We start from the raw sequence: 12,930 nt of genomic DNA, 5'->3' as shown, positions 1-12,930 counted from the left end.
TACACTCTGGAATCCGACTGTATTGTTCTGAACTCTGGCTCCACCATTTAACCAAATCTCCTTGAACTTCCCTGTGCTTCAGGCTCTTCCTTCATCTGTAAAGCGTTGAAAATAATCTTGCTCACTTCATAGGGTTGTGGGGAGGATTAAATGATATAATACATGTGAAGAACTTAGTGTGGTGCCTGGCACATCTTATGTGTTCAATAAACGTTAACTATTTGGGATCAGTGGGGCAATATTTGGGAATAAAGATGGTGTAAATGAATGTTCGCCCTGTATCACAGAGCTCAGTCGGCCATGGTAGAAGAGGGTGCACCCTGTCCACATGTCTCCTCACATTTACCTTTGTAGACCGAAGAGTTGGCTGATAAATATATTTGCTTTTCTTTAAGTCCATCATGTCTTCTCAGTACAGTGATGAAACTATCTTAGAGGCTGAAGCATCATGAAAATGGAATTTCTGAATTATTTGTAACAACAGCTAAGATTTAGGTAGCTTTTTTTGTTCCACGTCATACACTTAGTGAACACCTTTAATTAAGACTTTACAATAATATCTGAATCTTTTTCTTGAGTAAAAAACTGGAATGTCCACCTGCATATACGGATGGACTCTTTTTTACCTAACTGCCTTCTTTACCACTTCCCTGTCATTTTGCATAGACAAGACTAGCAGTGTATCTTTGTAGTGTGCCAGTGGGTTCAAGTTGACTATAAACTTGGGAGTTTACGCTGTGTACTACCTCTTTTACATTGTTTATTTTTGAAATAATAATTAGACTAGTATACTCACATTTATATCCTGAGAAATGTCCATTTATGCTCAACCTTTGCTCTGTCTTTTTCCCATCTCCCTATACCTGACTTGTAAAAACATTTCTCCCAACCTTCCACTAACTCAACTTATTCAACAGCCTTTGTGTGGAGTCTTTTGAAAATCATGGTTTATCCCTAGCTTCCACAATTATTTAGTGCTCCTTAAAAACTCGATTGAAAGGGCAGCCCGGTGGCTCAGCTGGTTAGAGCCCGTACTCTGAACAATAATGTCACCAGTTTGATTTCTGCATTAGATCATGGGCTGCGCCCCCCGCAACTAGACTGAAGACTACTACTTGACTTGGAGCTGATGGGTCCTGGAAAAAACACACTGTTCCGGGCCGGCCGAGTAGCGCAATGATTAAGAACTCACTTGGGATGCCAGAGGGCCCCGGTTCGGATCCCACATACGAGGGCCAGTTACACTGCCCTCCACAGCTAAGATGCTGAACAACAGCTCAACCTGGAGCTGGGCTGCCGTGGGTCGCCGGCGACGGCGTGGGCTGCAGCCCCTGTGGCAGTGGGTTGCCATGGGCTGCAGTGGGTTGCCATGGGCTACCGTGTGTAGCCAGCAGCCAGCGTGAGCGGCCAGCAGCTGCAGTGAGCGGCCGTCCAGAAGCCAGCAACTGATCTGCCTCGCCCAGGAAGAGCGCAATGATGGTGCCAACTTGGGCCAGTGAAGCAATGTCCTCCACAACTAGATTGAAGAACAAAAGGACAGCAACTTGTCTGTTCTCCTTCTCCTAATTCCCCAGCACTGTTCCCATCCCCCCAATTCCCCAATAAAAAAAAAATCTTTAAAAAAAACACACTGTTCCCCAATTTTAAAAAAAAACTTTAAAAAAAAAACCACTCAGGTGAATTTGTCAAACATGATTCCCCCTTACAAAGAAGTAGCCTTCCCCTCAAAAGGTTATATTTGCTTAAAAACTGTTAAATCCACTTTCCCGACACCTAACACACTCATGTAGAATTTATTTTCAATTCCACTTGTTCCTCAAAGTCCAGGAAAAATTCCACAGACGCTACATTAAATTTACCCTCTGATTCTCAGCAAGCCATTATCCTCGACGAGGCTCACTTTTCTCATCTATAAAATGGGCATAATGTAGATGCCCTCTGCCAAACAGAGCAAGCCATCTCATTATTCATGAATGTGTATAAAACACTCTGAGAAAAGCTCAAAGTCCTTTATAAGCATTAGGCCATGAATCTTTCTGAAGTGGACTGCTAATTACATGTCATTATGTTTTGTTTAATAGCTGGAAAACCTGAGGCATGGGAACATAATACCAGTTAATAACTGACTTAGAAATCCAGACCAGGCTCCAAACATTAAACAGAAAGATGTCAGGGGTAAAATATGAATAGGAATTCACTCTGCTCTAGTTATCAAGAAACTTCATTAACGCAAAATTCCCTAATGTTGCTAGTTGCCCTGCCCTGCCCACTTCCTCATGCAGTCCAGGAATGGGGAAATGGGTGGGAGTGTTGGAGTTCCCTACGGAACCATAACATGCCCTCGCCCCCATTTACAGGAAGGTTCATGAACCCTTGACCAGGTACTGCGGTCAAATGCAGTTTCACAGATAATATAACCTATCCACCTTTTGTTACTGATCCCTGGACACTTTTCATACCAGATATCCAACTAAGTGAAATGAGGCTATAGACATTACCAACAAGAACAGAGCCTCTGCAAATGGGCCTGTCAGGTTACTCTGGCTTTATTATCTGACCTACAACTGGGTACATAACATGGCCTCCATAGCTCCAGCTAAACCTGGTATCTTCACACAAAGGAGATACTGTTGACCTCAAAGGTAAAAAAAAGAAGATAATGGAAACTTTATATAATTTTATATAACTAGCGAGCATCTTCAAATTATTTGGTATCCTTCTGACAATAATCAACAGAAGCTAGAAATCCCTAATACCAGAGTGGTATTTTGAAAAATATACCCCAAGGAAATAATCCCCAAAAAGAGGAAAAAAGTATAGCAGCACTACTTACTAAAAAAAGGTGGGGGGAACAACCCCAAATGTCCATAACTTAGGGAGTACCAAAATATCATTGTATATTAACATAACAGACTATCACCTAGCTATTAAAAATGATAATTATTCCTACAAGAAAATGCCTATATGAAATGTTACCCAAAGAACATTATGCCTACACTAATTATAACCTCATAAAGTAATGGCATATACATATAAATATTACAGAATGTGGATAGAATGTGGAGCTACATAAACAGTTACACACAATGATTCTTATGTCAGTTATTTTCTACAAAGTTGCTAAAAATTTTTGAAAAGTCAAATGATGAAAGAGATGACTGGCAGGGGTTCACCAAGATTCCCTCTGGAATGGCTCTGAGGTCATTTTTAATTTCTTCTTTGTAAGCTTCCATATTGTTTACATTTCTTAAATATACACACACACCCCAAGGGTGCCAAAAAAATTTATACCAGTGGATACTTTGGTCAGCGTTGCTCAAGAAGTAGTTTGCCGTAATCAGAAGTGTCTGCACACTGATGGTAACCACTTTGAGCACCTCTTGTAATTGCAGAAGTCAAACGTGACTTGTATTCATTGTTTGTTATCGGTATATATTGAGTATTACAATTTTACTAGTTTTTTTCCTTTCTTAAAATGTGTACACATTTTTTGGCACCGTGTGTGTGTGTGTGTGTGTGTGTGTGTGTGTGTGTGTATTTGTGTGTGTGTAGTTTTATATATTTCTTTTTTAAATGATGACAAGGAGAGTCCAAAGATCACACTGAGAATTGTAGAATCTCAGTGGTATCTAGAAATCTATCCTTGGTCTGAAGGAGGCAGTAGGATGTGTCACCAGCTCTGAGCCCAAAAAAAACTTCTTTTAGCTATGACTCTAGGACCTATGAACAAGAATTCTTTAATGCAATGTTTCTAGAACTGGTTTAAATAGTGACAATTTGTCCAGTTGAAAATCCTTAAAAAAAAATTTAAAAAGCATTCATACCTATATTTACATATCTAACAGCATTCATAACTCAGTTAAAATTGTATTTCTGTTTCTCTGCATGGTTAAAGGATCAAGCATTTTTATCATTCAAAGCAGAAGAATAAAAAAGAAAGCCAAGTGCTTTCTTTGTTTCTATGAAACAAAACCCCAATAGTAAAAACTAACTTTACCGCGTGCTTAAATTATATCTGTAAAAAAATAAATCTTGAAATTACTCCTTTATAGGGGGAAAAAAAAGCCACAGTTTCATTTTGCGGTGGTCATGTGAAGATCCCACAACTTGTGGTTGAAACATAATATTGGGGACATGAGTTTCTAAGTAAACAGGAAGTAACAGGAAGACATTGTTGGAACTTTATTCAGGATAAAGAGAAGAAGTTAAAATTTTTTCTTATTAAATCAGGCTAAACCTTCACAAAATTTAAAGATAAAGGGAGTGGGATATAAGACAGAGAGTTCTACATTGTAAGGATGGACGGATGGATAATGATAGATGATAGATAGATAGATAGATAGATAGATAGATAGATAGATGATAGATATCTGAAATCCAAAGAGGTATTCCCCCTTTAGAAACATAAAACTCACCAGACTAGACACCTAATGAGCACATACTTCCTTCCCTCCTCTTCTTATGCCATAAAAACCAAGACAATCACAACACTATGCTAAGAAGAAATATATGGGTGGAAAAATATTATATGTTGTCCTTTCAAGAACGTTTTCAATGAAGAATATTTCTAAATAATATGAGAAACATTATACTTGGGAAAACTTAAATTGAATGCTTTATGCTGCAGTATATACAGCCAAAGTGAAGTGAAAACTCTAAGCAACAATTTAAAGCATGTAGGCTATTGGCACAACTTGGATAATTGTGACCAAACATCTTTTTTCCCCTTAACTGCTAAGTGTCCACAATTATCTGGAAAATTAATTTGATACATTGATCGAGTATATATTAATATTAAGCACTATGCTCTTCCCTAGGAGAGCTTACAATCCAGCTGAGAAGACAGAAAGAATGAATATGTAGCACTTAGCACATTAGAGAAAAACTACACTGCATGGAAAGAGAGGATTCAAAGGTTTTATTTAGAAAAGGAAAGGATGCCTGAGGAAGCACAGAGGAAAGAAGGGGCCCTGCAGGTAGCCGCGCTGGCCCAGCTTTTGTTCATAATGGTGCCTTGTGGGTTCCAGCTGAGTGATTTCTCACCATCTTATCCTTCACTATCATCCTCCAGAGAGCAAGTCACTGCTGCACCTGCTGCACCGGAACAACTGCCAACATTAGTGTTTTCTGTATTCCCAATGCATAGCCGCCATCATCGGAGTCTACAGCTTTGCTTTTTCTGCACAGATAAGGTGGTTTGGGAATACGTAATGTTCTTCCAACTTCAGTGGAAGTTGACTCTTGTCATTCCTCTGTGTGTAAGCACTGTTGATGTTGTCAAGCTACTGAGATAAGAATGCTGAAAGGTCACAGTGCATGAAGCGAGCCCGGGGAATGACTGAACTGGTGAAACAGGGTTAGGAAAGTTGTGATGATCCATGAGGAGCAGGATACGTCTATCATCTCTGCTCCGCCCAGCCAGATACAGGAACTTGGGAGCACATTCCAAGGGCATGAGCTTTGAAACCAGGAGAGAGGAAGCTGCTGGTGGTAAGGCAATTGTGTGATAAGTTGGCCTCCCAAAGGAAACAATGATAACTTCCACATGGCTGCCAATGACACCAGGCCCACCTTTCAATTAAAATATTAGATTTAAAGAAGCTGAGCTTCCCTGAAAGGTAAGCGGCCAAAATGACAGAATGAATCCTCCTAGACAAAGTGAACTTGAGAAATAGGAACAAGGGCTCTGTGACCAGTAAGCTATATAATACCTAAGCAAGGGATAGAGAGAGGTTTTCCCATGACAACTGTGATCAATTGGTAGTGGATGCTTAGAGTGGTATAAGAAGGAAAATGAGGTCCAAACTAGGCTTGGTCGGACAGGTCAGAAAATGTTTATTATTGGTAAAGGCAGGGAATATGGCAGCAGTGCCATGGCTGAACCATGCTAGCCTCTCAGAAGAGGTTGGATAAGAAATCTATATTCCAGGGGTGGTCGGTTAGCTCAGTTGATTAGAGCGCAGTGCTCAATAACAACAAGATTGCCGGGTTGCTCCCCACATGGGCCACTGAGATGCGCCCTCCACAACTAGGCTGAGAAACAACTACTTGACTTGGAGCTGATGAGTCCTGGAAAAACACACTGTTCCCAGGACTCAGTGTGTTTTTATACTGAGTAATAAATAAATAAATAAATAAATAAATAAATAAATAAATAACAATGAAACCTATATTTCAGACACCAATGGCAGGTTGATCGAAACCTTCTACTTCTCTCCCTCCTGAAAGCCTAATAAAATAATAAAGGATTGTTTTATTATTATTTCATGTATAAACCTACAAAATGGGAAGAATGAGAAGAGAGAAAAGGTAAAACATTTTGGTGGGGTGAGGAGGAGTCAAAGAGCAACCTGACTTATACCACAGAATCTCCAAAATGCTAAATAATTAAGGGCAATTGGACCCTCCACAGGGAGAAGAGTGGTTAAAAAGCAGTTGGGAGTGGGTGGAGTGGGTCAGTTGGTTAAGAGTTGGCTTAAGAGTTTGAGCTCTGAGCAACAGGGCCACCGGTTCGATTCCCACATGGGCCAGTGATACTGTGCCCAAGCTGAGCTGCCACTGAGCTGCCAACAGGTGGCAGGATGGCTCAGCTGGTGAGTTGCTCCTAACAACAAGCCTGCCTGTTCGATGGTGGGCTACACCCGTCTGCAACTAAGACTGAACTTGGCACCACGAGCTGAGATGCCACCCAGATGGCTCAGTGGATACAGCGTGCACTCTTAACAACAAGGCTGCCGGTTCAACTCCCACATGGGATGGTGGCTACACCCACCGGCAACTAAGACTGAACACAGCACCTTGAGCTTAGAGGCCACGAGCTGCCAATGGGCAGCCAGATGGCAACTGGCGCCCTCCACAACGAAGATTAAAGGACAACAACTTGGCTGGTCCCACTCCCCAATTCCCCAACACTGTTCCCCTTCCCCAGTTCCCCAATTCAAAAAAAAAAAAAAAAGCAGTTGGACTTCACAGATCCCTTCAGCTACTCTGAGCAGATAGGTGATTGCCCCCTCCTTACCCCAGCAAAACACACCTGACATTTCTTCCACACCCACTTCCCCAGAGAGGGTAAAAAAGAGAGGGCCTTTGGATTGGGGTACATGAGGTACAGCTCAGGTGTTTTACTGAAATACCATGGAGGGGGTTATATGAACACGCAGATGAAGAAGCTTTCCAGCCTTCTTTTCCAACTGGTTCCCAAATCACTAGCAGCCAGGCTCTCCCACACTGTCCAGGAAAAAGATTGGAAGAGCCATTTCTGAGGACTCTCAACAGCCCAAGACATACTGACATCAGAGTTTCCCCCAAATAACAGATCAGTCAGATCACCCTACAGTGAAGTTCCCCATCTACAAGCCCATGCCCATCTTCAGCTTTTTCATCCCCCACTCAAATGTGAGCAGACAACCAAGTGTATTATAAATACACGGCAGGCCTCTGACATGAAAGAGAGGCCTAAACAAATAAACAGACAAAAGCAACTGAGGGAAACTGAGTCTGTGCAGGAAGGAAAACGCTTTCAAAAGAAAATAAACTCCTCAGAGAGACAAGAGAAGACAATGAAACCTTATAAAACAAAAGCAAGAATGAAATAGATACATCACACATGCACAGATATAAATGAATATTCAGAGAATAAAAAGAGCTTTTAATTTAAAATATTAAAAATATGATCACACTCATGAATAACTCATGGAGTAGATAAAATTGAGGCAATCTCCCCAAAGTACAGCCAAGAAATAAAGAAAAGGTAAGAAAATTAAAGGCTTAGTCCAAAATGTCTTATATCTGAATAATAAGAGTTTCTGAAAGAGACATCACAGGAAATAGAGAAAAGGAAATTACTAATGTGATAAATCAAGATAATTTCCCAAACTAAAGGATGTCAGCTTCCAGATTCACCCAGCACAGGGGCGGCCAGGTGGCTCAGTTGGTTAGAGAGCATGCTCTTAACAACAAGGTTGCCAGTTGGATTCCCACATGGGATGGTGGGCTGCAACCCCTGCACTCCGCAACTAGATTGGAAAAAAAACGGCAACTGGACTTGGAGCTGAGCAGCACCCTCCACAACTAGATTAAAAACAACGACTTGATTTGGAGCTGATGGGTCCTGGAAAAACACACTGTTCCCCAATAAAATTTATTAAGAAAAAAAGCCCAGCACAATGGATGAAGGCAGACCCATACCAAGGCACAGATAGCATCATAAAATTCCATAATTATGGAGACCAAGAGAAAATTCTGTAAACTTCCAGAAAGAGCTCAGCAGGTTTGTGACCTGTACACAAGCAAAAATTAAGGAATCAGAACAGTTCTGAATTTCTCAATGGCACCACTACAAGCTAGAAGGCGATGGAAAAATGCCTTCAAAATTTCCATCCCAGTATTCTACACTCAGCCAAACTATCAGATATTTTCAGGCATTCGTTGTCTCAAAAAAATACACATCCCATGCACCTTTGTCAGAAATCTCCTTGAGGATGTGTTCTACCAAAACAAGGGAGGCTCAGATACTTACCACAGGGAACCCAGAGCCAGGCTGAGCATCAACATGCCTGTCAACTACCAAAGAATTGCCAGTGACCATGGACCAATTGCACTCCTTTCTCACAGACTTCAATGCCCAATTTATGACCCTCATCCTCCCAAGACAGAAGAAGACATGTGCTATAGCTAGATCCAACACAGAAAAGAAATTATGGGGATTCTCCGGATGATGACAAAGGGAGGTCCTCAGGGTGACAGCTGCGCCCCATGTGTAGAGGGCAACCAGTCCAGCCTAGAGTCAGTCAGAAGGCTCAATGATGGCACCTTCCAGAAAATAAAATTGGCAGAATACCTGAGGCATCTGAGGAGAGATTTAGAAAACTGGCCAAGAGTTTTGGGCTGAATTAATGATGAGTACATATAAAACTAAGCAAATGAACAAAGCAATTATTAACTCCATGGAAAACAAAAAGTTGTACTTGGCTTAGCCATGAATATTGATTTAACCAAAATTGCTGTTTAACGATTGCAAGGATGGGAAAATAAGAAAGTTGTGGTTGTGTTGGGGGTTAGAGGGGAAAAAAGACAGCCAAGTCACTGTCTTCCACATCATCTTCCAGTCATCTTCATGACTTGTGTTCTGGGAAGTCAACAGATAATGCTTCAAACTAAAAACTCAAGAAGTATCAACTACAGGCAATAAATAACAAAATAACCAGTTCAAAGAGTTACAAGTGGTTGTTGCTGGAGAAAGAGAAATGTAACTAGGATAACAGTTTAAAACTAAAAAAAAAAAAAACAGAACAAAGCAACAACAAAAAAACTGGCTTTTGTGCCCACACATTTTTACATTTATTTGCCTTTTCTTTGTTTCCCTAATAACAATTTGTTTCGAAAAATTCCATCCTGTTTCCTCTAAACAAAAGAAAACGAAATTTTTCCACACCTAGACCACAGTAGCTGTGGTCATCTGAGCTCTTGAGTTCTGAGCAGTCAAACGTGGTGGGAAAGTTAATAGTCATAATCCAACCAATGGAAGGACTGGTTGAACTAGGGCAGAAAATAAAAGACAAGCCCTGGTGGAGGCAAGTTTGAAGATGAGGCAACAACTAAGCCCCTCTCCTGTGGGGTTCTTTCCAACAAAGCTATTCTCGTGGCATAATCTACATGGTTCAGGGTAATTTTACTATTGCCAGTGACCATGGACCAATTTCACTCCTTTCTCACAGGACTGAATGCCCAATTTATGACCCTAAACCAACCAAGGCAGCCGGCCCCCAAACCGATTGATCTGGGTTCAACTTCAGTTACTCACTTTGCCTGTGTAGACTGGATAAGAGGAGAGCATAGTAAGGGATCTGAAACAAGTGACACTGCCATCAACAGATATTTACCGAGCATCCACAGTGAACCCAGCACCAGGCTGAGGATAACACGCCTACCAACTATGTGGACCAAGTATCCCTGCCCTGAGCAATAAGGTGATTCTCCCTAGGGATGGGAATCCAGGGAGGGATGGAGTGGGGTGGAAGCCAAGGAACTGGAAGAGCTGGGCCAGGGAGGGGAGGCACCAACCAGGTCAACCTGGAGAAGCTTGTATGCTCGGAGGCCCAAGGCCCATTCTCCTAATACTCTGGATACCCAGAGGAAGGCAGGGAGACCAACAATTCTTCTCCAAGCATAAAATTGGCCAGACACCGCCCACAACCCCTCCAACCGCCCTGTCAAGGGCCAACTTCAGGAAGCAAAAGTCACCATTCTCTGATCTTTACCATGATATGATAAAGCAGAGCCCCTGCTCTTTAGTAGTAACTAGCTGCTGAAAAAAACATGACGATCTTGATATAGAATAAGTAGGGAAACATCAACTCAAAAATGCTAGAGCATACATTAATATTCTATATTCTTTCCTATTTGAAATGTGAAAATTTTAGTTCAAGGACCTACTTGGGACAAAGGTATTGCCAACTAGGACACAGTACTGATTTGCATGTGCTGTGCAAATTTTAGCACGTGCCCTGCACAGTTCCACAAACCAAAAATGTACACATCCTTGTGAGAAGAATCCAGGTCATTAACATAAACACGCTGCAGCAAGCATCAAGAGTTGGCAAGAGTAGTAATATACCCATCAGATTAACTGGAGTATGGGGAAAGTAGAGGTCTTTCCTAGACACTTGAAAATGTAACTAAACTAAAAAACACTTTCAAATACATAATGAGAAAGTTGCACACTTCTTTTCTCCATACAAATCATAACATTCTGTGCTACATGCGATTCCTGCTGACTAAGGAGCTACGAGTGTCACAAATTAACCTGTTGAATCCTAAACTTATTTTGGAAACCCACTTGTTTGTAGGGATTGTTTTTTTCCGCCCCAGCTCTTTAGGGGAGAATCATCTGGAAGAGGGTTAATTCTCAGAATTTCCTAAGAGGAAAAATAGGCACTCACTGGAAAAACACAGGGTATATGCTGAAAAAGTAACTATTTTGGATAACCTTCAAACCCACTTAGCCTCCAGCCATCCTGTTGTTCCAAGCTAACGCTGAGATCAATACATCTCATCAAATATGCCAGTTGCCAACAAATGGCAGTGGATGAGACTGTTTCCAAGCCTGAATTTAGGAGGAAAAGTGCACACTCCTAGGTCGATCAAGGCCCTAGCTTTCCTGGTACATGAATTCACCAACCCCTGTTTTCAAGATTCAAATACAGTTTCCCAGACTAAAAGGAAGAAAAAAAATGTGAAGTTGGTGGGGTGAGGCACTCGGACACGTGCAACTGTGGAATGTCTGCGTCAATTCTGCCAACTTTCAATCAGGCCTGAGCTGCCGCCCCAGCAGAGAGGAGGAATCTACCCAGCCGCGCCGCTGGGAAGGGAACCCAACGCTGAACTTGCAGCGAAGCGGCCTCGGCCCCGGGACCCATGGAGAAAGGGGCGGGTGCTCCTCGGGAGAGATCCGCGCGGAGCTCGGGAGGCGGAGAGGCGGCGGCCTCCCGAACGGCCGTACCTGTCCCTTCTCCCGGACTGAAGAGGACAAGGTCCCTCACTGGCGTGAAGCGCCACGCTCATCGCGGCGCGACGGGGGGAAATCCTTCCTGGTTCCATGAGGGTCAGTTTCTGGTCAATCCCTGAGCATGTGGAAGCCACCTCTCACCGCACACATCCCCGTCCCGACCCTTCCTCGCCCGAAGTCCTGCAATCCCCGGGGTGCCCCTGCCGACCCACGGCGCCCTTACCTGGCAGGAGCGCGCCGGCTGCGCGGAGCCCAAGTGAGTGAGAAGTCTGGCTGGAGCGAAGAATCCGGAGCTACGAGCCTGCCAGCCCCGCCCGCGACCATCTCGCCCCGCCCCGTCCCCGATCGCCCCGCCCCGTCCCCGATCGCCCCGCCCAATCACCGGATCGCTCTGCCCAGTCCCCCAGTCGCTCCGCCCCCGCTCACTACAGCGGGGCGGCGACTGGTTCCCACCGCCCTGCCATGGTTTTGAGACCGGAGCCCTGAATGGGTCAGAGGCGCGTCCCGGCTCCCACAGCTCAGCTGGAGTCCCGGGGAAGTCGCAAACGCGTCCCTTGTGTTCCCGGACGACGCGCAGGGACTCCCTAGGCCTGGGCTTCCTACTCCGGAGAACCGCCCCGCTAGAGCTCGGACATCCCTGGCCTGAGAGCACCCAGAACAGTGCCACCTGTGGGTGACTGGGTACTCTGTCGGATTTAGGGACCACACCTTGTCTTCCGCTAAGCGGTGGGGTCCAGGCGGATGACAGTGCAGTGGAGTGAAGCAATGAATTTCACCAAAAGAGTAAGTCTTCACTGTCACACCTGAAGCAGTGGAACACATCTGATACACTTAGAGGGTCACCTGTGCTCTTATTAATGTGTTAACACTTAAGTCAAAGTCATTGAAGAGTAGAAAACAATACTTATATAAGACTGCCATGTGCCAAGCATTGTTCTAGATACTTTACATGTATTACCTTTCCATAAAGTATATGTTATTAGAATCCCTTATTTGTACATGTGTTATAAGTGAGGAATAGAGGAGTTAAATAACCTCCAGAGTCTCTACCCTAAACCACTGCTATCCTGACTCCCCTGAGTGTCCACCGTGTCCCATGAACTCTTCCAGGCTTAGGGAATACAAGATAAGGCTCTGCCCTCAAGGAGTTCTATTCTAGTGTAGGGAGAAAGACAAGTAATCAATAAGCAAGTAAAAATGAAACCACTGCATGCATATGTGGGAAGTGTCTTGACTAAAATAAAGCTGGGTGATGGAATTGAGAGTGAAGGAGAGGGAGGCTACTTTAGATCTGGTGGTCCTGGAGGCCTCTCTGAGGAGGTGACAATGGAGCTAAGCGCTGAATGACACAACTGGCAGTCAATGTGAAGATGTAAGGAACGCCAAGTGCATTGATAGTTATACTTCATGCTCATTTGGGACTT

At 43.3% G+C, this 12,930-nt stretch overlaps 1 protein-coding gene across 2 annotated transcripts in view; it reads right to left on the bottom strand.

The window, feature by feature from the left end:
* The window catches only part of TEC (tec protein tyrosine kinase), a 148,526-nt gene extending 136,698 nt beyond the window's left edge, over nt 1-11,828 (bottom strand). For both annotated transcript variants that reach the window (XR_002121950.1, XM_019624606.1), the window contains exon 1: nt 11,730-11,828. The gene's annotated coding sequence lies outside the window, so the exon portion shown is untranslated. The remainder of the gene's footprint in view (nt 1-11,729) is intronic.
* Between the last annotated feature and the right edge of the window lie 1,102 nt (nt 11,829-12,930).

Source organism: Hipposideros armiger, unplaced genomic scaffold, assembly GCF_001890085.2.
Source record: "Hipposideros armiger isolate ML-2016 unplaced genomic scaffold, ASM189008v1 scaffold_596, whole genome shotgun sequence".
In the NCBI taxonomy this organism is placed as follows: Eukaryota; Metazoa; Chordata; class Mammalia; order Chiroptera; family Hipposideridae; genus Hipposideros; species Hipposideros armiger.
Note: the sequence above shows the minus strand (reverse complement) of the source record. Positions and strands in the feature narration are given on the sequence as shown.